Genomic DNA, 25,572 nt, shown 5'->3' on the forward strand with positions numbered 1-25,572 from the left:
TGCACAAGAAATGTAAAATCCTTCCTTCTCCTTAAAATCTTTGGAGGAATTTCTTTTAAGACCAAAACTTCTTGATTGGCAATCACAACTTTAGTATCATAAGCAGCTCGTATAACTTCATCTCTAGTTTTCCTTTTTGCAAAATATACCACCACATCTCTAGGCAACTTTCTCTGTCTAGCAATCCATGAATTCACACGAAACACTTTATCCATGCCTCCTTTTATTTCAGATGCTGGCTGTTTCAACACTTCTTCAAAAGCCTCAGAAACCAGCTGCTTTAGATCTTCCTTGGTATTCTCCTTTAAGCCTCTAACTCTAATGGCAAACTGCATCTGGTAATATTGAGCAAGACTCAGTTCTTTTTCCACTTTATCTTCATTCTCCAATACTTTTGCTTCTAATATAGCATTCTTTTGAGTCAAATCTTCTAGCTTTCCCTCCAATTCTTCCACACAGCGAGCCACTTTACACACTGAAGACAAGATGTCTGCCTTAATCACTCTGAACTTCTGTTCCATCCTCTCCTCCATTCTCTCCTCCAATTTCTCCAATTTCTCCTCCATCTGTACAAATCTATCATTAATTGATTCCAAAATTACCTGGGCGTGTTTTTCAAGAGCATCTTGTAAGTCCTTTGATGTCAATACATCAGGAGGATGCAGCGCCTGCAATAATGGTTGTTGCACAGGAGAAGTTCCAGCACTCCGAAGAGTTTTAGGGGGTGGTTTAGCCGCCATCTTTTACCAAATGTGACGCACTTTCACTTCAAATTTATAATCCAAAAAAGTCCATCAAGCTGGAGAGTAAAATATAATAATCCTCTTCACCCTTTCCTCTTGTATCGCTCTGCCTGCTCCTTTAATCCATAGTCATTCCTTCAGGCAGGGGTGGTCGCAGACGCCTGGCTCTGCTCCAAGAAATCAGGAGCAGAGGCGCCGGCCAGCTGGGAGCAGCCCAGGCTACGGGGGAGTTCAATCCTTCAGCTGCCCAAGCCATAAGCTCAGGCGGCCCTGGAGAACTCTACCCCTACCTGGGAGCTCGCCCCCTCCTCTTCTCCCGAGGAGGGGGCTTCAAATTCGCCCGAACAGCTGATCGGCGCTGTTTCGGGCGAAAAAACAACAGCTGAGCCGCGGGCAGCCCGGGAAGGCTGTCTCCGTCGCCGCGGAGCCACCGGAAGTCTTCTTTTTACAATTTCTAATGACGATTCCGTCTCAGTTGGAAAGTAGCACCAGAGTTTTGTGCTCCCATGACATCAACAGTGTTAAAGCATGGAACAATTTCTTTCCAGTGAATTTGTCTACCTGTAACCATTGGAAAACTACTGGGACCAGTTAATTACTTAATTATTGAGCTTTTAGACTCTTTTCCTACTGGGATTCTTCATTCATCCCTCCTGAGCTTTCAATCCTGCAAAGAATTTTTATTCATTCATTCATTCATTCATTCATTCATTCATTCATTCAATTTCTATAGCTGCCCACTTCAGTCAATGGTTCTGGGCAGCTTACAATTCAGAAAATGTATTACAATCAAGACACTAAAAACATTTTTTTAACAATAAAAACAATAAAACTTTACATCTTAGTAGCCCAGACCACAGAAGCAAGTGTAGAAAGGACACATGTCCTTCCTTTTCTCTTCAACTTGAGGCACTATTAGATACAAAGTTCAAGTTACTGGGTCCTTTCCATTTGGTATGGAATGGAGTGAAGAGATGTTTGTGGATACCAGACCTTCAACAGCTCAGAGTAGGGCAGTGATCTTTGCTCCTATTTCTCAGCATCTCATACTGGTAGATGTGAAAAGAGTCATAGGTCATCTTCAAACTGCTCCTGAGAGTTTGGGGAATGAAACAGGAGATGGTGTGGAAATCAATGCTCTAAAGAGATAGCTGCTAAGGAAATTTTTCACCAACTGCTTTATTGATCTCATTATTGTCCTTTCTTTTAAATATTTATTGAGAAAAGTATATAATTTATAGTTTAAGGAAGAAAAAAATGTTAAAAAGTTGTTGTAGCAATTTTTAAGTGCATTTTTTTTTCAAAAAACTGATGAAAAACACATACCTCCAAAAAGCAAAGAATTATGCTTAAAACAATGTGAGGCCAACAATGAAAAGAAGTCCATTACTAAATTATGTGCATTTCTTTAAGTGGCTATTTCTAGTCTCAAAAGTAACAAAATTGTCATGTGATGCAGGAGGTTGCTATGGCAATAATTTGTAATTGTGCAGAAAATTTACTGAAGTAGTATTTAAGTCCTTAGCATCTTGGATAAAAAAAAAATCCAAATCAGTGTAGCCCTTGAATTCATGTTGTGAAACTGCAAAGAGAAAACTTAGCTCTGTTAAGCCACACTGGTTCTGATGCCACTTCCTTTGCTTCTTTTCCATATACTATCCATAGTCTCCCCTTTTTATATTTCTCATTTAGGAAAACAGGATATATTACTTCTTTTTAAATGGTATTCAAGCTGTAAAAGAATAACTTTTATATGACTGTCAGAAGAATACTGAGTACCTTAGTCAAGAAAACATTTCAGATTTGAAATTATTAGCATTCAATTGTTAGCTTTCAGAGAATGGATATCTATGCAACTTCATCAAAAAGTGCCTGACCACCCAACCCAATACTGTATAGCACAACCAACACAAGCTGTAATAAAGATAACACTGCCATACATCAAAAAACACCTCAGAAACTACCAACAGACTATTACAACCATATGGAACCAGTATAGCACACAAGCCAACTAAAGCCCTTCTAAACATCCTAAGTAAGTAAAAAGACCCTGTATTCCCCAAAGAAAAAAAGTAAGTCATCTACATACAGTGTAAGGACAAACAGGCAGAAGACTAGCAGAATGCATCCATGAACACCAACTAGCAGCCAAAAGACATGGTGAAAACTCTTTAATTTCACAGCACATGGACAGACTTAACCATGGTTATAAATGGGAAATTGTAACTGTAATCCTAGACCAAGCCAACTTCAAAAATGCTAGAGAATTCCTGGAACCCTGGCACTCTGACAAACTGGTCATCAATAAGCACATAACATAAACAGCATCTACATACTGTTCAAAAGAGACAATCAACAATCCAAAAAGGAACAAATAGACCAAAATACCTCCCCACCAGCAATTAATACCCAGATGAGCATAGATTAACCCCAAGATTAACCAACAGACCAACAATCAAGAAGTAAACAATACCCCAATCAAGAAACTGCCAAAGAGCCAACAGTAAACAGCCCAACCAAAGAATGTTTAAGATTACCCCCACCAACAATGACAGGGCAAGCCACTAGAATATAAACTGAGAGCAAACCCCACTCCCTGTTAGCACTGCTGATGTTACCAAGTTTAGGTAATGAAACATCTGGAAAAAACAAGCATGCTCAGAGAACACCAAGGACCCCTCATTTTCATCAGAAAAAAATTAGACGATGAGTTTACCATAGCATGTTTATATGCCCATAAGAAGTGTACACACTAAGGCAAATGGCTTTGCTCATTAATGCATTTAAGTTAATTTCTTTACCATATTATGACAAATGTCATCTGTTTATATATATACAGTATATACAGTCATGGCCGAAATTGTTGGCACCCCAGAAATTCCAAAATTCCGGGTGAGAGGTGTAAGAAGCTTATTGATGGTTATAGGAAGCGACTGATTTCAGTTATTTTTTCCAAAGGGTGTGCAACCAAATATTAAATTAAGGGTGCCAATAATTTTGTCCGGCCCATTTTTGGAGTTTTGTTTGACCTTATGTCCAATTTGCTTTTTTTCCTCCCTTTTTTGTTGTGTTCCAATACACACAAAGGGAATAAACCTGTGTATAGCAAAACATGTGTTCCTGCAATACTTTTCTGTGAGAAATACTTGATTTTCTGGAAAAATTTCTGGGGTGCCGACAATTTCGGCCATGACTGTATATATATATACTAGGTTCAAAATTAGTATTTATTTTCAGTGGTTGGTGTTTAGCATTACTGGTTCTGTTGGGTAATATTCTAATTATTCTAACTTGGAAGCAACCTTGAATTATGTCAACACACCCAATTAATCATCGGCCAAATGCAGTATCTTTAACTCAATGCTGGAAAAAAAAGTGAAAATAGGAAGGTCACAGAAAGTTAAGTGTGCCTGTATCTTCAGTAAACAGGGCATGTGAATTTAGCAACTCTAGATTAAGTATTGCAGCTTAATCCTAGAGTTCATTGTATCAGAAGTGTCCCAAATGTATCCATTTTGTCATCTTTCTATTTCTTTACCATCTCAACATCACTAGAATATCAGAATGAATTTCCACCAGAATTAAACCACAAACCATCGTGAAGTATTAAAAACTGGTGGCAAAAAGAAAAAAAACACTAAAACAAATTTAAAAGCCAAGATGAACAAATGTGTATTTACCATGTTTCTTAAAAGGAGAGAGATAACAGTAATCATGATATCATAAAATGTAGGACTAATGTTAGAAAATTGTTTTAATCCAGAATATAGCTAAAATTCATTAAACAATCTTCACCATCTTTCATCTAATTTATTTTACAAGGTTGTTCTGAAAATAAAAGTTACTGAAAGGGCTATGAAATTTGAACTACAAAAGTCTAGTTAGTGTCAGAGACAGTAGAGACATACAGAAAACACTGTGTCTTGCCATCTAGTCTTGCCTGGTCTTTTCCATCACATATCTGATAAACCTATTTAGTGTTCCCAGTACAAAAGTAATCAGTGTTTTGGCTCCAGTGCAATAAATTCATTCCTTGGGTTCAGCGGTAGAATACAAGAGAATCGAACACATAGTAATCAGCTAATTCAAAGAACACTTCTTCAGCAAAATGTTGGAAGACTGCACTATTATTATTATTATTATTATTTGGCTAAAGCTAATGCTATGCAGTGACATGTTCCTGAATAACTATGTGTGCTGTTTCTATTGTGCTTGTACCATATTGTCAGAAGTTTGGAATTGAACAAATTGTTTTAAGTCTCCTCCCCACTACCATACACCAGATCTAACTCTCTTTGCAATGCACATAAAAATCAAATTGGCAAGCCATTTTTGAAGCAGTGAAGATAGTTGCTGGCCTGCCTGGCTGAAGCAACTGAGGTGTGAGCTTGCAGAACATATCTGGATCACCTTCCTTTCAGCTAAAGCATAATAGGTGCCTGCCAGTTACTACCTGTCCAGAACAGTCAGAACTGACCTAAACCCAGCAGGGGTGGGGTGGGGGGGGTGAGAAGAAGTGTTCCTTAGGGTCTTTTCTAATTACAAATAATTTACTGCATAAAAATGTCCCTTCCCTATTATTCCTCCTTTCAACAGAAATCTGTGAAATATATTGCTGACCATTAGCCTTCACTTCTGAAAATTCTTGACACCACTCCTAATTCTGTATTACTTTAATCTTCTGGAAACAAAGATAGAAGCACAAAATCTCAAGACAGTACTGGAAAAAAATGTGTCCCATATCAACCATGCTTCAGCTGATAAACATTTTCTTCAACAAGCCGTTTCTTAGCATATTTATGCTACAGATATAGCATCAGTTTAATGATGACGTCTTCCAAAGAATTGTGTGAACTGGAGCTTGCAAAGATTTTAGAATTTTTTTTAGAATATTTAGAATTTCTACAACTCTTCTCAGAAATGTCCATCATTTCTTAGGATGATTCCAAAAACTGGTTTGAAGTCATAATGTGGAATATAGTTTGATGCACTTTGTTGATGGTAGATTGAACTTAATTTGCATTCAGTGTTTTGCACGTGAGGTATATAACAACAACAAATCTATCTTTGGACTTCAGTAAATTGAAGCATAATTAGCTGCTACAGATAACCTGCTGGATAAATTACAACACTCTACCATTAAGATTAAAACAACAAGATCCTCATCTTACCAGGCAAAAAAATAAAAATAAATAAAATACGGGTCTCATATTAGCATTGTGTCTAGGGATTTCTTTTTTTTTTATTGAAAAGTTTTAACATACAATTTTTCCCTTAAAAATCCCCCCTCCCCCTCCCTTCCCCCTCCCCCCCTTCCTCTCCCCCATCCCCCCCTCCCCCCCCCCCGACTTCCCAGAGCTAAATACAAGGTATATATAAAAAAAAAACAATCATAAACAACCATATACTAGCAACCATAAACTCTAAAATCTATCACTCTCTAGCTTATATAGGATAAAACAAACCTTAGTAATATTAAATATATATAAAAAAACTAAGATAGAAAAAGAAAAAAAGAAAGAAGACTTATTCAAATATAAAACTTCTTAACCCTATACTTATTCTGGATAAACTCAAGCCATTTTCTCCCTTCCATAATATAGCGTTCTTGCAAGTAATCTAGGGATTTCTTTTCTGGTAAGAAAGTGACTGCTAGGTTTTAGAAAATTCTGAAGCATGAAAAGAAAAAAAAATACTTGCCCAATATATTCTGGCATTTCACATTCCACAGATATACCTGAGGAAGCCACAAATAAGGCACAAGTTTCTTTCCTCCTATGACTACATAATAGCTTTCTGCAAGTACAAATTTTGAGCACTGAGATGGTTGTGATTGAGCCAAACTGCTCACCTCACAGATTTTGTTGAGCAGGATTATTTATTTATTTATTTATTTATTTATTTATTTATTTATTTATTTATTTATTTATTTATTTATTTATTATTTATTATTTATTTATTACACATTTTTTAAAAAAAACTATGTATGAGCTGTTCATCCTCCAAATGGATTCCAAGACAATATGCAAAGTCATAAATAAAATTAATTATGGCACTGTAAATACACCACAATAAAAATATTGGCAAACAAGGGACTGATAAATCTGTGCAAACGCACTTAGATTAAAGCAGGCAAAGACAACAGTACAATTAAAAATGTCTCGGTAAATAAAGCACTGAATTTTAAAATATTGTTTTGGTTTAACCAAAGATCTTTGGGCAGTATTTAAAGTGTTGGGGTTAGGATAGCAATTCAGTATAAGAGTGCAAGCATTTCATGATGCTTCAAGGATCTAGAATTATCTCACACCTTGACAAAATACTACCAATGTGTGCACAATATTGTGGTCTGAGTGTGCAAAAGCTTCCAATGTTCCTATGGCAAATGTGAAGTAAGTTCTTCATTTTTATTTTGCTATTGTTTGAAGAAATAAGATGTGTGTGCCACAAAATTACATTTTCTCTTTTGCTTTCTGCAACAATTTAGACTTTTTTTTAAAAAAAATAGTTCCAAAGAATTAATGCTGGAATGTTATCTATTGTTTACTTTCATGTTGGCTAATAATTGAGAATATGAGCCACAGAAAAAATACATTACCAACAACATAAGCTAATCCTTATCATTTCATGATACACAACATTTCATATAAAAAAGAATTAGGCTAAGGGCCAATGAATGACAGATAACCCATTTTTTTTCTCCTTTATAAATTCCCTTATTTCTCTGACTGCTTTCATGAGGCAGCTTACAGAGAAAGCTCTCTTTTTGTACCATTTGGATTCTTTATACTTGTTAAATTAAGAATTAGTTCAAGAATGTGTCAGAGTATTAATATGTAATACATTGCACATGAAGTCCCAGCTGTTTGTAAATATACACAGTGGTTCTTACACTTTTCTCTGTTTCCATTTGCAATTATCTATCATTACCACAGTACCTCCAACTTATCTAGGGAACAGTGTGAATACCACACTGTAATTCTTTAGTTAGGCAACTGAAAACTCCCTGAATGTGAATGCTGCAAAGGAGAAGGCTCAACTTATTTTTTCTATCGGTACAATTTTAAACATTCTGCCCAATATAGCAAAGCCATATATATTACAGGGATCTTGAAGGTAATGTTGAAAAAAAAGAAGCTGTTTGAATAATTTTATAGGGATCAAATGCAATAAACAATGTTATGATTGCCTGCCACAACCCGAAGTACATCACTTTTTTCAAGACCCTTCTGGTATAAGGTTGATTGTTTAAATAACTTTCCCAACACCATTTCAAATATAGCAAGTCCAGCAATATAGTGAGGCATATAAAGTCATGTTCCATTTGCTATAGTGCTTGTAGAACACTGGAGAATAAAGACAGTTCCACTCCCATTCAACGGATGATCAGAAAACAGGAATACAAGGTGGTAAAGCTTCAACAGCTAATTCAAGGATATGAAATAGCCCATACCTGGGCAGCCAAAATGTTGATGAGCATTAGATGACAACTTCCTGATTATTGCAAACATAAAAAGCATTTTAAATAATAACAGAACGAAATAGTTCTAGTCTATCTTAATGTCTGGTCCAAATAATTTGTGTAGTATTCTCTAATTTAGTGACAGTGATCAATAATTTCTTATTCTTTGTTAAAAATAGTCCTTTGCACAGATGCTCCTACTACATCACCCAATGATGGTTTATGAAGAATAATTTAAATAAAAATAATAACAAGAAAGGCCTTTTCACATCAGCAGTTAAGACATCAGGTTGCAAATAAGATCTTTTGAGGAATACCAATATATATCATGATATAATATAATTCATATATAACATATATAACATAGACCCTCAGTGTTTCATGCTTTTTAAACATTTTGTACCACAGGGAATCCTGAGATGTATGACTACTGTATTAATGCATCAACATGATTATAAAGAAGACAGCTTTAATGAAATTCTATCGTAAAAGTCAATTTTCCTTGGAAAAAACTATTATAATGTTCATAAATACCAGATATGGGACTGCAGTATATTTCCCTACAGTGTTCTCTACATTTTGATCATTATTCACACAAACAAGGCATGCAGGTTTAGAAGAAAGGCTACCTCCTGCTATCATCTAAGCCTAATCCCCAAGCAATTGTTTTGGGATGCTAATAGTCTTGCATGATTCAGCACCTTTCAAGGAGCTGGTTTCAATCTCTCAAAACATCTTGTGAGAACAGAGATATTTTTCAAGATTTGGCTGTTCCTTGAGTTTCAGGTCATTTTCCATTTTTAAAAATGTCAATAATTTTTACAATTTTGCAGGTCAGTGGGCACCATCTAGTGGCATCATAGATTGTGTATTGCCAACTCTTGGTGTGAAGGTATTCTTCAGCCGAGACTTTGAGATGTATTATTATAGCATCTGCTGCAGGAAAGCATAACTCTGGTTAAAATTGAGTTGTTATTGTTATAGACTTCTTTAGGCTCAATATCAAATTGATAACTTTTGCCTGGTTTGTGCCTCTGTTATCTTAGAGAGATCCCTTTATTATTTTAATAAACTAGATCTACTTGGGATTATTTTAAAGAAAGCTGTTCGGGACCAATTTTTAAATTCTATAATTTATTCATTCCATAAATATTTGAATGTAGCCTTGTCCTTTAGATTTTCTGTATCTGGCTGTGAGTTTGAATTTGAACGACAATACTTACTTTCTAGACTCTGTATGATTGAAAAGACATGGGAAGGAAATGGGCAAAATTCTTGATACATCTTCTCAATCATATACAATCTTTCTGATTTAGCTTTATTCCTAAATATAGCAGGGGTTTTGCTGTTTTTGTAATCCCAAATATGCCACATATGAAGGCAATCCATCATTCTGTAATGATGCAGCAGTATATTCACAATAGCCATGATATCCCATCATCTTGGGGACATATTAATATTAGCATAACCTAGAAAATAGCATTAAAGTGCAATCTTCTGTCTATTCTGAAGCAAGTTCCATTCAGTTCAGTGGGGCTTAGTGCCAAGTAATTGGGTAAACATTCTAACTTAAATATTAGATGAGCAAGGAAGAGCATAATTAATGGTGTGTGAATGCTTAAACATAGTCAGAACAACAACAAATTGTCCCTGTCAAATTCATCAGGGACTCTGACAAACAATTGATTTGTAAAAAAAGCAAAAACTGACCACTAATAATTGACAGCCAGATGGAAAGGGCTAAATTCCTTGAGTAAATTGTTCATTGCGGATCATTTGGCTCAGCTGCAGCCTGGCTCTTTATATTGTTTTTAGCATTTTTCACTGTGCACCAATTACATTACCCCAGCATAGAGCGTTTGCTTGTGGAAAAATGAAGTTCATGGCTTAGCAACAGATCCATCTCCACAATATTTAAACAATAAATAAAGTGCACCTGTTACAATGGTTTGAATTGAAAAAGAGAGAGAAATGCTCACCTAGCAGTACAAAATATGCAGGGTATACCTTATTGCATGAAACTAGAATGCTGAATTAGCCAAACTATTAAGCACTGCACTAATGGATTACAAAATGGCAGAATCTCACATATGCAAGCAATGTAGAAACATAGAAACACAGAAAAAGATGGTAGAAAAAGACCTAGTGGTCCACCAAGTCTGCCTTTTGAGTTTATGGAATATATGCAGTATGAAAATATAACATTTAGTCCCATTTATAATTGCAGAGCATGTGGGATCCTTGCCTATTTTATATATTTATATCTGCCTACCACATTTTAGTAACTTTTCATTAAGTGTAGTGACTTAATATTCGAACAAACTAGGGGTATTGTTGTTCTATAGAAAAATCTCCCCTATATACCTACTGTATACTGTAGATAAAACCACACTAAAAATTACTTTTACACAGTCTGAATTTTAAATGATGTTTGTTTTTGACCTGGAAGAATGAAAACAAGTGAATCATATCTGGTGAATGGGCCAGTGCTAAGAAGTTGAAATTCTATGTTGTTTCAATTTCTCAGCAACTGGCCAAGGGACAAAAACATGCTACTTTACTCTGTGCAGTCTAACTTAAAAAGTACAGCATCTAAGAAGGTGGGGAGTTTGGAGAAGAAGTGGAACTTTCAAACATTTAATTCCTTCCTTTCCTTCTTTCCTTCCTTCTCTCTGAATACTTCTGGTCTGAATGAAAAAAAAAGATCTGACATTTATCATTCTTTTTAAGTTGAGCAAAAGATCAACTTGGATGCTGAACTTGGAGGAGAAAAAAAATCACAAAGCTTGAGGGATTTCTACTGACTCTTTTTTTGGAAGAGAAATGTTGGCTGATTGCTAACCCAAGGTCTGTAAGAGAAGTATCAAACTGAAGCTCTGCAGAAATTTTACACCTCTTTGAAGGTGCAAATCTAAAGCAGCGGAGACATCAGTATAAAAAGAAGTGAGTAGCTGGTTCATCCTTGATTTGGAATTTAGCTGGAAGTTGAGAAGAAGTGCAAATTTGTCTTGGAGTGCGAACCCAGCACTTGATTATTAGTTCTAAGAGGGTGGTAACACAGAGGTTGTGTATATAAGGAGCACCTCTGAACAATGTTTCCCAAGTTGAATGCAATCCTTGTCATCTTAACACTGAATTCGGATATGTCTACTTCTGTTATGTACATTTCTATATGTCCTTTGGATATCATTGTTTTAGTGGATGATGCTATGTTATACATTTTGTAAGAAAAATGTGCTGCCAGTAGAAATGCCCTTGGTGAGAGGAAAAGTCCTGTTGCTGACTGGAGCCAACTGTGCAACCTCAGCAATTTCAGTTAGGCCAATTAATCACTTTGTTACTGACACTGTTATCCTTAAGCCTTCACGTGTGCTTTTTCTATAGGCTGAAACTAAACAGAAATATTGAGGATAATTCCACAAGCCCCATTTATCAATTCCATTTATCAGTGCAAACTTGTAGAACCAATGGTCATTGCACAGACATGTAAGTAGATTTCAGAGATTTCACACAAATACCAGAAAACGTGACCACTGTTACCCAAGATCTAATCACGTAACTTTTTAAAGTTTAGTTGCAACGCCATAATCTGATGTTGCTCCCAGATGATTCTCAACGATTCTCACCTTCTGATGCAGTGTAGATGGCAGAAGTTCACCTGTTATGGACATGAACCAGGGGAAGATTTACCTTGATGAGAAAGTTTCGCTATATTCTAAACCAGTGCAAAAATAAAATATGATATCAACATGAATATTAGGGCTCTGCATCACTTAGATTTAATCTCCAAAGAGTGCTCCAGAGCAAACAGGAGTATTATCACAACACTTGTAATCTGCATCACCTTAAAACTCTTATAACTTCTGTAGCACTTTTGGGAAATCAAATCTGAAGTCTGTATTGCAGACTGAAGTGCACTGAAACCTAGCTTTTAGGTTCAGGTGGCCACATCTACTCAGAACAGATGTGACATTTTGAGTTAGAATTGAACTGTGACTCACTCACAAGAATTGTGCCTTGCTTTGGTCTTGAGTCCAAGGTTTTATCAACTAGAATGGAAACAGCCCCAGGTAACTAGAAGAACGGGATACTGCTTTTGAGAAATAATACAAGACTAAAGTAAAATGAGGTGTATCCAACATCCACCACACCCATGATTTGATCCATAACTCCATAATAATATCATTTGTTGTAAATAGCATTGGGTTTCTCATTAAAATAGGGTCTGGTGAGTAAATATTTTTTAAAAGATCTGAAAGGAAAAATATTAGAAGCATATGTATAAAGGAAAATAGATTAAGCCTTTTCTTTTAAGATGCATTATTTTCTTTTTTAAAAAAATATTTCCGTTTGTTTACTTAAAAGCACCTTTGAGAATGTCCGGTAGGGATTGCTAATAGTTGCCTTGCTGTTGGAGGGTTTCTTAGATTCTTGCTCTCATTTCAAAAACCCACAATGAAAGAAATGAAAGTCTTCATTGTAAAGCCTGAAGAATTTTCATACATAATGGATCCAGAGTATAGGTTTTCCAGTTTGATTAAGCAGGGTCAAATTAAAACAAGGAACAATACGCTACTAGCCAGTCATGTCCAGAGTTGTTCAGAAGAAGCCAGACAGGGTTCCAAACCATCTTTCTCTGGAAATCCACTAGCTATGAACCCTTATTAGCTATTATCTCAACTCCCACACTACAGCCACAGATGTTACTAATCTTTTAAAATAAAATTACAATTGGTGCTTGGAGTTTCATGCTTGACATTGCCCCCTCAAAGATTTCAACATATGAGGTCATGTATTTCAGATCCAGAAATGTGGAGTTTTTGTTTTTCTTTTACTTTTTCTTTTCTTTTCTTCTTTTCTTTTTTTTGTATTCATCTGCATTAGTTACTTCAGCATCTTCTGGCAAAGACGTTTCCCCAAACTCTGGACAATACAAGCCATCCAGGAAGTGTGATAACTGGAAAAACTGACTCCCGTGTGCTCAGCCTTACTGAGTGCCTGTTTCATACATTAAATGAGTTTAATCATATAAGCTTTGTATTAGGCAGCCTGGCAACAGGAATATAGAAGGACTACATATTATCCCATTCAGTGCACTTACAAATTTAAACAGCTTCCAAGGTATTTAGTCATGGCAATTCAGACAAAGAGGCTGATGTTTTAAAGGGGAAGGATTAGGAAAAAGATATGATGTCATGGGACTGATCTGCATTAAAATGACAAAGGAAAATATAATCAAAATATAATTCCGGCTGCCAATAAACTGTCTGAACTGGCATCCTATTGTGAAATGGAACCAGTGAAACTTACCTCCTCATTCTTATGATGTCACAGGGAAGTTCTGTACTGAAATGTTTGTTTTTTTTCTTTTAAAAAAAATCAGATCATGTGTGTGTTGAAAAAAATAAGGCAAATACCAACAATGACAAAAAGCAGCAGCTAAACTGGTGATATTGACATTATTAACACAATACTGGGTTAATATTGGATCCTATCCAATAACATGAAATTTAATGTGGAGAAAAGCAAGGATTTACACCTAGGCAGGAAAAACCAAAGCTACAAGTACAGATTCAGCAAAACCTGGCTCTAAAAACAGTAACTATGAGAGGAACCTTGGAGTCCTAGGGGATGATCACTTAAACATGAGCCAGCAGCCAATAAAGCTAATACAATCCTTGGCTTATGCAGAGGCACAGAATCAAAATCACTTTATAAATCCTCAGTAAACAAAATCTTAAAAGTCAATGCAGTAAAAGTGCTACACTCAATTTGCCAGCAAATTTGGAAAACTAAACAGTGGCCACAGGATTCAAAAAGATCAGTTTACATTCCAATTCCAAAGAAAGGCAGTGCCAAAGAATGTTCAACTATTGCACCATTGCACTCATTACACATGCTAGTAAAGTTATGCTTAAAATCCTACAAACTAGACTCCAGCAGTATGTGGATCGAGAACTACCAGAAGTACAGGCAGGATTTTGAAGAGGCAGAGGAACTAGAGATAAAATTGCCAACATATGCTGGATCATGGAGAAATCTAGGTAGTTCAAGAAAAACATCTACTTCTGCTTCATTGACTATGCTAAAGCCTTTGGTTGTGTGGATCACAACAAATTGTGGCAAGTTCTTAAAGAGATGGGAATACCAGACCATCTTATTTATCTCTTGAGAAACCTATATGCGGGTCAAGAAGCAACAGTGAGAACTGGACACGAAACCAATGATTGGTTCAAAATTGGGAAAGGAGTCCGGCAAGGCTGTACACTGTCACCCTGCCTATTTAACCTATATGCAGAGCACATCATGAAAAAAGCAGGGTTAATGAATCAAAAGTTGGAGTTAAGATTGCTGGGAGAATGATCAACAACCTAAGATATGCAGATGATACCACTCTAATGGCAGAAAATGAAGAGGAACTAAAGAACCTCTTGATGTGGGTGAAGAAGGAGAGTGCAAAAGTGGGCTTGAAACTCAACATTAAGAAAACCAAGATCATGGCATCCAGCCCTCTCAATTCCTGGGAAATAGATGGGTTAAAAATGGAGATAGTGATAGAGCCTAATGCTGAGAAAGATTGAGGGCAATAGAAGAAGGGGACGACAGAGAATGAGTTGGCTGGATGGAGTCACTGAAGCAGTAGGTGTGAGCTTAAATGGTCTCCAGAAGATGGTAGAGGACAGGAAGGCCTGGAGGAACGTTGTCCATAAGGTCGTGATGGGTCGGACATGACTTTGCAACTAACAACAACAAAACTGTATCCAGTTTTGGTCACCACATTACAAAAAATAAATAAATGTTGAGACTTTGGAAAAAGTGCAAAGAAGAACAACTAGATGATTAAAGGCCTGGAGACAAAAAAATATGAAGAATGGTTTCAGGAATTGGGTATGGTTAATTTAGAGAAAAGAAGGACTAGGAGTGACATGATAGCAGTATTCCAGTATTAGAGTAGCCACCACAAAGAAGAGAGGTTAACTTATTTTCCAAACCACCAGAAGGCAAGACAAAAAACAATGAATAGAAACTAATCAAGAGCCTTGGTGGAGCAGTGGGCTAATGCCTCCTTAAGTAACACCAGCTGCCTGCAATTATTGCAGGTTCGCATCCCACCAGGCTCAAGGTTGACTCAGCCTTCCATCCTTCCGAGGTCGGTAAAATGAGGACCCAGATTGTTGGGGGCAATTAAGCTGACTTTGTAATAATGCTGCTGGGGGGTGGGGTGTGAAAGCCCTAATAAGCAGGCATATACATAGAATGAAGGCTATTGCTAAGCACATTGATTTGTGCTTCTTAGATTGTAAGCCGCCCTGAGTCTTCAGAGAAGGGCGGGATATAAATGGGATTAAAAAAAAGGAGAGAAGCTACCTGGAATTAAGGAGAAACTTCCTAACAGTGAGAGCAATTAACCGATGGAACAACTTGCCTTCAGAAGTAGTAGGTGCTTCATCAATGGAGGTTTTTAAGAAAAGACTGGACAGCCACCTATCTGAGATGGTATAGGTTCTCCTGCTTGAGCAGGTGGCTGGACTAGACGAACTCCAAGGTCCCTTCCAGATCCATTCTGATTCTAATTCTGATTCTAACACAGTTACAAAGGGTATTAAATGTAGCTAAATTTAACAGGGTAAAAAGGTCATCATTTGATGAACGAGTAGCCTGTTCTATAAAACCCAGCTTGGGATCTTCTAATCTAATCAGTCACTTCCTCAAACTCCTGAGGAAGGAGTTTGAACAGTGTTCAAGTGAACAGTGAAATAGTTCATTGTTATAAATTTATATAGATTATAGAATGTATAGAAGATATGGCAGAAATCTGTCACTGAAGACTCCTTCTCCCAAATTAAGGTTCTCATTTATGTAACTTTTCTGGTTTGCATTTCTCAACAAAACCTGCTACCACAGTCTGCAGAATTTATATTCTCTATAAATATTACAAACATTAAGGCACATTTTCACAAAACATATAAAAGTGTCTTTTATTGTTGTCTTAAGTTTAGCCTTTCATAGATTTAGTTAGACAATTCAGCCCCCAGACTGATTAGAAAAGCTTCAGAATTCTGGAGACAACTTTTATGTCATTTTTAAAAAAAACTATCAAGTGATTATACAATTTTGATTCTGAAAAGTAATGCATTACAAATACCAAGTGTTTCATTTTGTTTTGTTTTACACACACACACACACACACAGAGAGAGAGAGAGAGAGAGAGAATTTTATTAATACACGATTATTTTCAATTTTTGAAAAGTAACCAACTATATTTAACATAAAGGTTCTGTTTTTCTGAAATTGTTTCATTTATTCCTCCAATCTTGCAGTGAAGACAACATAGGGTGAATTTTATGTATGTTCTGTAATGATTAAAATGTTAAAGAATGTCATAAAAAGTTATATTTTTAGTGAAAGTCTTCACTTCAGTGGCTGGGGACTTGGTGTCAATCGAAAAATGATTTCCCAGTGGTTTGGTTTTGTAGCAAGTCTTCAACTTTTATGTATATATACTTTGAAGTTGGAAATTGTTGTTAGACTATCAAATATTGTTTGAGGTGTCACTCATTTTTTTTGTTTTGTTATGGGAATGAGATCTTAGCAGAGAATTATTGAGGCAGAAAATGAGCATTTGAATGACACTGAAAAGGAAAGTATTTATAGGGCATATACAAGGTGAATTGTTATGGAATCTAAAACTGTCAATAAAATCTCAGTTAATTCTCTAAGCATCTGATTTCTTTGTGAAAGAAGGTAGGACCATTAAGATTTTGGCCTTCAAGTGTCATTTGCAATGTATGGGAAATGTCTACCTAAGAAACCAGGTTCTTTGTTTTATGAAATCCATAAGTAAATTGGTGGTTAATTTGCTGATTCCAAAGCCTGCTCTAGGAAATGCAATGAAGATTGTTTACTATCTTTGACTTGGTAGCCATTGTTGCATTGCAGAAATGTTTCATTTATATGTCATTGAGTGAAAATACTCAACTCCTCAATCATGATATACCGCTCAGCCTTACAGCTGTATAAAGTTTAGCTTTTCAAGATTGGAATTATCAGGTATTGGATTGAGAAGTCCAGAATTGTGCTCTGGATTTCTGCACTATAGAAGTGAAACCATCATTTGATTCCTGAAAGAAACTGGCCTGATTTGACTCATGGGGTGATTGATAGTTTCAGTTTCCTTCTTGATTTTTTTTTCCATTTCACACTCATGCACACTCTTGTAACTATATATTTTCTCCCATATAGAATTTCCTGCTAGTAACAATGAAAAGTTATGTTTAATATGTCAGGAATTTTTTTTTGAAATTTGGTAACTATCTGGATAAACTTAATTTTTAAAAGTAAAAACGAAAACGAAAAACAAGAGAATATTTCAACATCACTATCCAACAGACAAAGGAGAGACCAAATACCCATCACAATTCAAACTTCCTTTGTCAAAAAAGTGTTTGCCGAGGTTAGGCAGCTGGAAGGACCAGACATTCTTTGTCAATATTCTTCACAATAACCTTCTGAACTTGGTTTGTGGAGAACACACAGAGAAGCGGTGTGGCACCCAATGTCTGATTCTGCGTGGGCTTCTGTTGCTTAGAAAGTTTGACTGGCTAATCTGGGAGGAAAAGCATTTGTTAACATTTGTTAATAATTTTGATGTGGTTAGTAAGTGATGCTGGGCCATGAAGGTGAAAGGGAATCACTTTGGAAAAAGTTGTTTTCCTCTGATGCTTGGTAAATGGAGGATTGGAAGAAGGAGAAAGCAGTTGTGGTGCTTCTGTAGTGATGCAGAGGGTACCTGTTCAAGTCACTCATGAGAACTGATCCCACAGGACTTGTCCTGCAAAACTCCGCAGCCGAAAAAACTTTCCAAATTCCGGTGACCATCTCCTTCATAGAAAACCATATGAAATGGATCTTTATACTGTTTCTTTATCATACATGGTTATTTTCATTGAAGACTGTTCATTTCATTCAAAAGTAGAACAGTTCAAGAGTGCAGCAGAGACAATGTGACATCGACTAAGACAATGAGGTTCCAAAGGTTCTGAAACCCTTGAGACTACAGAATGAAATGGGATAATATATAGGCCAGTCCCAAACACAATTTTTGGAATGACTTCTACTGAAATAAAGCAAGATGGATGCTGCCTCTCTTGGGAGAGCTGCCAGTGAAATCATAGCTTTCAGATCCTGGTGCTCTCTATAAAATCATTTGGGGGCTAACCTGCGAGAAAGGATAAGGACAAAGCCAGTGCAGTAATATTGTTTATTGGACTATGTTCATTAAGAGCCATACTACCTTTTTTTGTTTCTTGCCTGAAGCTTGATAGTTTTCTCACATAATATGAAGGAAATGAAACCAGAGTCAAAAGCATAAACCAAGGATAGGCAAGCTGTTCTATAAAATATGTTTTGAAACACAGCTCCCATAATCAGATATCAGCAGTGCTGGCTTGAGAAATAGATCTGAAATTCAAGCAGATCCTAACTGAGGAGCAATGGGTTGTTCATCCATGGCTTAAAGGATTGCTGTATAATATTTATCATAATCTAGGGTATATAGTGGATAAATTATTGTACCAGGACCTGAGAGATCCAGGTTCAAATTCCCTCTTCAGCAACAGAAGCCTTCTCCATTTAACTTGCCTAATAGAATTGTTATTGGGGAGGAGGGGGAATTGAAAGAGTGGATGTAGTGGATGCTGCCTTAAGATTCTGAAGGAAAGTCAGGATGTAATAATAATTGTGATTAATAATAGTAACAACAATCACAACATAAGCTGTTTAAATGTAAAACTTAAATCTAATAAATCATGAAATTTCATGATGTACCCATTCTACACAAATCAGGTTCAGTAGTCAGTCTAATCTATATCTGGAGCTCCATGAGGCTTCTCTTCTCTTCTCTTCTCTTCTCTTCTCTTCTCTTCTCTTCTCTTCTCTTCTCTTCTCTTCTCTTCTCTTCTCTTCTCTTCTCTTCTCTTCTCTTCTCTTCTCTTCTCTTCCTTGCTCACCTTCATGAAATATCAAGGAGTTCCCCCACCACTGAAAATCAGCCAGAAGGTTTACTCATGCACAAACAAAAATGGAGATTTGGTTGGTTGCATAGCATAATTTAATTTAATGTATTGCATATTGATGCCACCTGGCTTCAAAAAAGACTCTGGGTGGCTTACAACTTTTAAAATACATGAAACTTAATTACCTGGACAAAACTACAGCAATAGCATTCAAACAAAGATTCAACAAGAACTTCATAAATGCCCTATCCTAAGACCTGGGAACACAGCCAGGTCTTAGGGGACCTTCCTTATTGAAAAAAGGGAGTTGTACATACCTTTGGGAGAAACTTGTTCCAGAAGGTAAGGGCCATGGCAGAGAAGGGATACTCCTTCAGTCCCACAAGATGGCAACTCTTAATGGAGGGGAGCTGATACACACCCAACCTGCCTAGTCACCATCAAAATCAGAAAACACATTTATATGCTAGATATTTCCAGATATAGTCATTTCCTCAGTGCTGTCAGTATCATTTGATGTTGCATGTATCCATATTTTTAAATACTCAGAAAAGTTGTTCTCAAAATCCATCATTTGTAGAAAAGGAAGTCTGAGGTTAAAAAACTGAAATGAGTCCACTTTACCTTTAAGTGACTCTGTATCCACCTGTCTCTTTGGAATGCAAAAAGGATAAGAACAGATATGGTCAGGATTTCAATAGTTTTTACACAGTGGTGGGATTCAGCCAGTTCGCACCAGTTCGGGAGAACTGGTAGCTAATTTATTGTTACCCAGGCCCAGAATGGACTTCCAGAAGCAGCATTCACACAGAGAACTGGTTGAATCCCACCACTGGTTTTACATCTCAAATGGATCCAAAGAGAGACTATAAAAAAGGATGGTTGTCTCGAAATTAGCATCCTCTCCTTTTGTTCTTTGGAGGCAGCAGAATAGAATGGGACTTGAGTAACCTGCTTGTCTTGGGTGCAGATGGTTTTAATTGTCTTTCCAGATGTTCTGCCTCCTGAAGGTCAAATTCACCTTGTTTCATTCTGGTTGAATCCCTCTCAGGGAGGGAGATTATACAAGGATTCCATGGAAAGAAATGTAACAAAACAGCAATGTTTTTATTTCAAATGTCACTGCTCGAAGGTTTGGAAGAAAACAGACTTATGAGTTAAAAACTAGGAATGGCTTTTGCAAAGAAAAAAAAAACTTCTTCAGTAACTATGAACTTAAAATATATTTGCCAAAAAAATAAAAATAATATGTAATTATTGCAAAAAGACATTACTGATTGCAGCAAGTTCACTGCTGAGGGTGTGTCTTATTTCTGCTGTTCCATTAAGATTTAGAATAGTTTTGCAACTTCTCTTTTCACATTCACAATACCTCTATCATGTGAAGTTGGTCCTATTATTTCCATTTTTTTCAGATGACGTCTTGAATTCCTAGGTTGTTGTTAATTAGAAAAAGGAATCCTTATTTAATGTTTTTCTAACCTCAGAAGCATTCAAATTGGACAACAGTTTGAAGTGAAAACATTGCCAGAACTACACTGATGACCTTTTTCAAATTAAATCCAGAAACATATGTTAGTGTCCTTCATAAAAACCACAAAGATTGATGTTTTACACAAAAAGTTTCATAGAGAACAGATATAGCATTGTGGATTACTACTCTGCATTAGATTACACTTTCAATGTACTATAAAGTTATATAAATAATTGTTTTCTAACCTGTAACAGATGAAATATTTTTTCCCTGAATTAAAATTAGAGTTTACCTTTCATTCTCATACAACTGGCAAAGCTTCACTTTTGGTAGCCCATCTATTTTAGTAGACTTCAAGGAGCAGGCTGAAGTTGTGCCCTGGATCTCCCAGTTCAGTGGCAAACTGCAACACTAAATATATTTTTAATACCTTGACTGGATCAGACCAAAAGGTTATTTGGTCCAGCCTTTTCAGACACCAAAAGTTCAGCTAAATGACTCTTGCAAGTAGGACACTATGATTATTTTAGGAAATATAGCCACTGACAGCTCTATGCCCCAAGAATTTGCCTTGTCTTCTTTAAAATCCCTGTAAATTTGCCAACCATTATCACATTTGATGACAGAAAATTCTGTAGTTGAAGTCATTTGGCTCATAATAAACAGTTTGGGGAATCAAAACGGGAGAAGGTGAGTGTCCCTTACAGCTGTGATCAGATGGAACCCATTATTTCTCTCCACCCTAAAAAAATCTGAATTCTGGAAAGATATAGAAGTCGTCTCCATTAAAAGTTTTGAAAACCTGGCTGTTTAAGGAGGAATTTGGTGACATACATGCTTAGGATGGGAATGGGCTCTGCTTATTAAGGCAATTGGCTTTTTGATATGTTAATATTGATTTGATATGTTATTGTAAGTGCAGCTTTTTGAACCAATCAACAATAGCAATAGCAATAGCGCTTAGACTTACTGTATATATCGCTTTACAATGCTTTACAGCCCTCTCTAAGCAGTTTTCAGAGCCAGCATATTGCCCCCAACAATCTGGGTCCTCATTTCACTAACCTTCGAAGGATGGAAGGCTGAGTTAACCTTGAGCTAGTGAGACCTGAACTGCCAAACTGCTGGCAGCTGGCAGCCAGCAGAAGTAACCTGCAATTCTGCATTCTAACCACTGCGCCACCACAACTCTTAGATTCATTTATTTTAACTGAAGTAGCATAAAAGCATCTGGGATGGATGGATGGATGGATGGATGGATGGACGGACAGTGATTGCCAGTAGAAGGCACAGTATTTAATTCACCATGTTTACTTCAAATGAGATGTCTGCATGGAACATCTATGGAAAAATATAGTATCTAGCCTAATAAAAAATGTCAGATCACAGGCCTGTAAATATGTTCCATTAATATGTGAAAGGTCATTTTTAACTTATGCATGCATGCATCCTCCAAATCAGATTGTTTTTGCATATGACTATCTTCTAGTTTCTCCAGAGAAGAAAAGTAAAACCATTAATTTTCATGAATTCAGAAAGAAAACAGAGATGCAGAGAAAGAATCGACCATAGCATCATTCTTCTTCTTCTTCTTCTTCTTCTTCTTCTTCTTCTTCTTCTTCTTCTTCTTCTTCTTCTTCTTCTTCTTCTTCTTCTTCTTCTTCTTCTTCTTCTTCTTCTTCTTCTTCTTCTTCTTCTTCTTCTTCTTCTTCTTCTTCTCTTCAGAGCTTCATCCCCTAATTTCCCATTTTTTAAATGAGAAAAAGGAAGAGAAGGATGTTACTCAGATAGCATTAGATATATTCTTAACATCTAACAATGAGCTGAAAAAACTCTGAATAACCTTTAGATGACAGCAGAAAGTTAACACTGGATCACATTGTTGCCATCTAGTAATGGCTCAGATTTTGCAGTCTAGAACTGATGGCCTTGCAGAAGTTACCAGGATAAGTTGTGATCACTGTGATTGAAATATCTTTTTGCCCACACTTCTGATTTTGCAGTCTTTCAAAACCATCTTGAGCAAATTGAGAGAAAGAGCTGTTAAAGTGCCTCTCCTTCATTCCCCTGGCACATTATCTTGGTGTCTCGGTTCCCTTGGCATATAAAGAACTTGACAAACTGCATGGGTTCTTTTGAAATAAGAAGCTAAGATATAAAGAAATTAACATACACAACAAAACACTTCTATTCTACTTTAAAAAGAGAGAGAAGAAACAGATGTGTCTGCCAGAAGTTAAATACACATCTGTTAAAGATGCTCTTCTCATATGCTAGGTCAGAAAAATATGTACAAATGTAGCACCTTGCTGATTGACAGCAAACCCTCAGTTCTAGTGCAGTGCATCTTGTTTTCTTGACAGCACTTTGTTTTAAGGCTAGAGGCAGAAAAAATGTCTTATGCATGTCCGTAAACTGGAAGGCCCTTTGTTCAGGATACTTATACCATTTGCAGATAATGATGTGCATAGCAGTTTCAGCTGTCTGCATATGCATTTTTATGTTTTTTTATGACAGCTCTGCGTACTGAACTAAAAGGCCATTTAGAGCTGTCAGGAGCTGACAAGCATTACCCTTTACACTTACAATTCTGTTAGCATGCATTGTCAGGTGGGCTCACCATTCTGCCGACATATGATTTCCTTTGAAATCCTTGTATGACTTTAATTTAATACAGCAGTCTTCCCCAAAAGATACCTTATTAAGATTTCTTTTTCCATTTATCTTTCACTTCCATCTACCTTTTATGTATTTCTGTTCATTCTACCCATTACTTTCTCTCCCCTTTTTAAAAGACACTGTTCTGTAAAGAGCAGCAAGGGAAAAAAAGAAAGAGGAACACAGGCCAGAAGCTATCTACCTGTCGTGCAACCTAACAAAAGGCATCCAAGATGGGGTTTGATGCAGAAATTACAATATTTTTGTTACTAAATGCTGCTATAAGTCATCTGTATTATACATTGAATTATCTTACACTTTTGCAGGGAAGAGACTTAATTGCAACATTTATAATGCTGTTAATGTTATACTCTGTTCAGAAAAAAGAAAAACTAATATTTAGCTTGCCCTAATCTTATGTGTCCTAATTTCACTTCAGCAGATGTTTTCACCTGCAGTGAATGTAGTTCACAAAAGGTTAGGCCAGCATATATGCATTACTGTTAAAGATATCGTGATATTCATGATGGGTTTTGCCCCTACAAATGGAAACAAGAGCTGCTATGGGAATGATTTCAAAATAGAATAGCAATGCAAGAAAAAAAATATCCATTCCATTGAATATCAAACTTAAGGGAGCCAACAGATGTGGAAAGATGTTTCATTCCATGTTGAAAGTTTGACATTTTATTCGCAGAACATCCCAAGTTATTCCCACAAAAATATATAAACAATATCTTTGTAAACATAAATCTTTGTGACCGTAATGCTCAAGTTGATCTTTACTCAGCTGAACTGAACAGGCCAAACAAAATGTTCCGCAGTTGCTACATTATTTTTAGAGAAAAAAATCCCTTCTTATTTTATATTATATTTATATTTATTTGATTTATATACCGCCCTTTTCCTGAAGGACTCAGGGCGGTGTACAGGGCAATAAATATCAAAAATACAAGATACAAAAGTTTAAAAAAATTAAATAATTGTGCCCGATGCAATAAATTAATTAAAATCAATATTAAAAACCCCAAACTCATCAGACCAGGCCGGCTTGTTCGAATAAATAAGTTTTTAGATCACGGTGGAAGGAGCGAAGGTCGGGAGCCATCCGGAGCTCAACCGGTAAGCGGTTCCAAAGGTCTGGCGCGCCCACAGAGAACGCCCTCCCCCTGGGGGTCACCAGTCGACATTCTCTGACCGGTGGCACCCTGAGGAGGCCCTCTCTGTGGGAGCGCACTGGACGAAGGGAAGTTGACGCTGGCAGCAGGTGCTCCCGTAGGTAATCCGGACCCATGCCATGTAGGGCTTTATAGGTCATCACCAGCACTTTGAATCTCACCCGGAGGGCAACTGGAAGCCAATGCAGCTCACGGAGCAGAGGTGTTACATGAGAGTATCGGGAGACCCCCAACACAACTTGCACGGCTGCATTCTGCACCAGCTGAAGCCTCCGAGTGGTCCTCAAGGGCAGCCCCATGTAGAGAGCATTGCAGTAGTCTAAACGAGAGGTCACGAGTGCATGAGTGACTGTACGCAAGGCATCCCAGTCCAGATAGGGCCGCCACTGGTGCACTAGGCGAACCTGGGCGAAGGCCCCCCTAGTCACAGCTCCTATATGATCTTCTAAGGAGAGCTGTGAATCTAGGAGGACACCCAAGTTGCGAGCCCTATCTACGGGGGGGGGGTAATAACTCACCCCCCATAGTAAGAGGTAGAATAATCTGAATTTCCCAAGATGCCGGCACGCACAGCCACTCAGTCTTGTCAGGGTTGAGCCGAAGCCTGTTCCTCCCCATCCAGACCTGGACCGCCTCCAGGCAATGGGACATCATGTCGAGGGCATCACTGGGGTGGTTTGGGGTCGAAATGATATCATATATCCCTTTGTTTCTAGTTTTCATATGTTAGGTGTTAGTATCATTTATGTCTTTCCTTTTTTCCAAAGGAAAAGAGGCAAGTTTGCCGTGCTATGATATTTCTATGCATTTTCATGCTTCTTCAATTTGACTGAAGAAATATAACTTTATATAAAATATACACACACACAAATTAAAATTTTCAGGCATGAGGGGAGGGATTGGTATTGTTGTTTTGCACTAACCATTGTTAACAGATAGCTCAGAGAGATTTGTGAATGTCTTCACCTTCTTAGCACAGATACCTTTCCATCAGTTAAGGCCATCTAGACTAATATTTCCACTAAAAATCAGAGAAAGATG

This window comes from Vipera berus, assembly GCF_964194415.1.
Source record: "Vipera berus genome assembly, chromosome: 2".
Lineage (NCBI taxonomy): Eukaryota > Metazoa > Chordata > Lepidosauria > Squamata > Viperidae > Vipera > Vipera berus.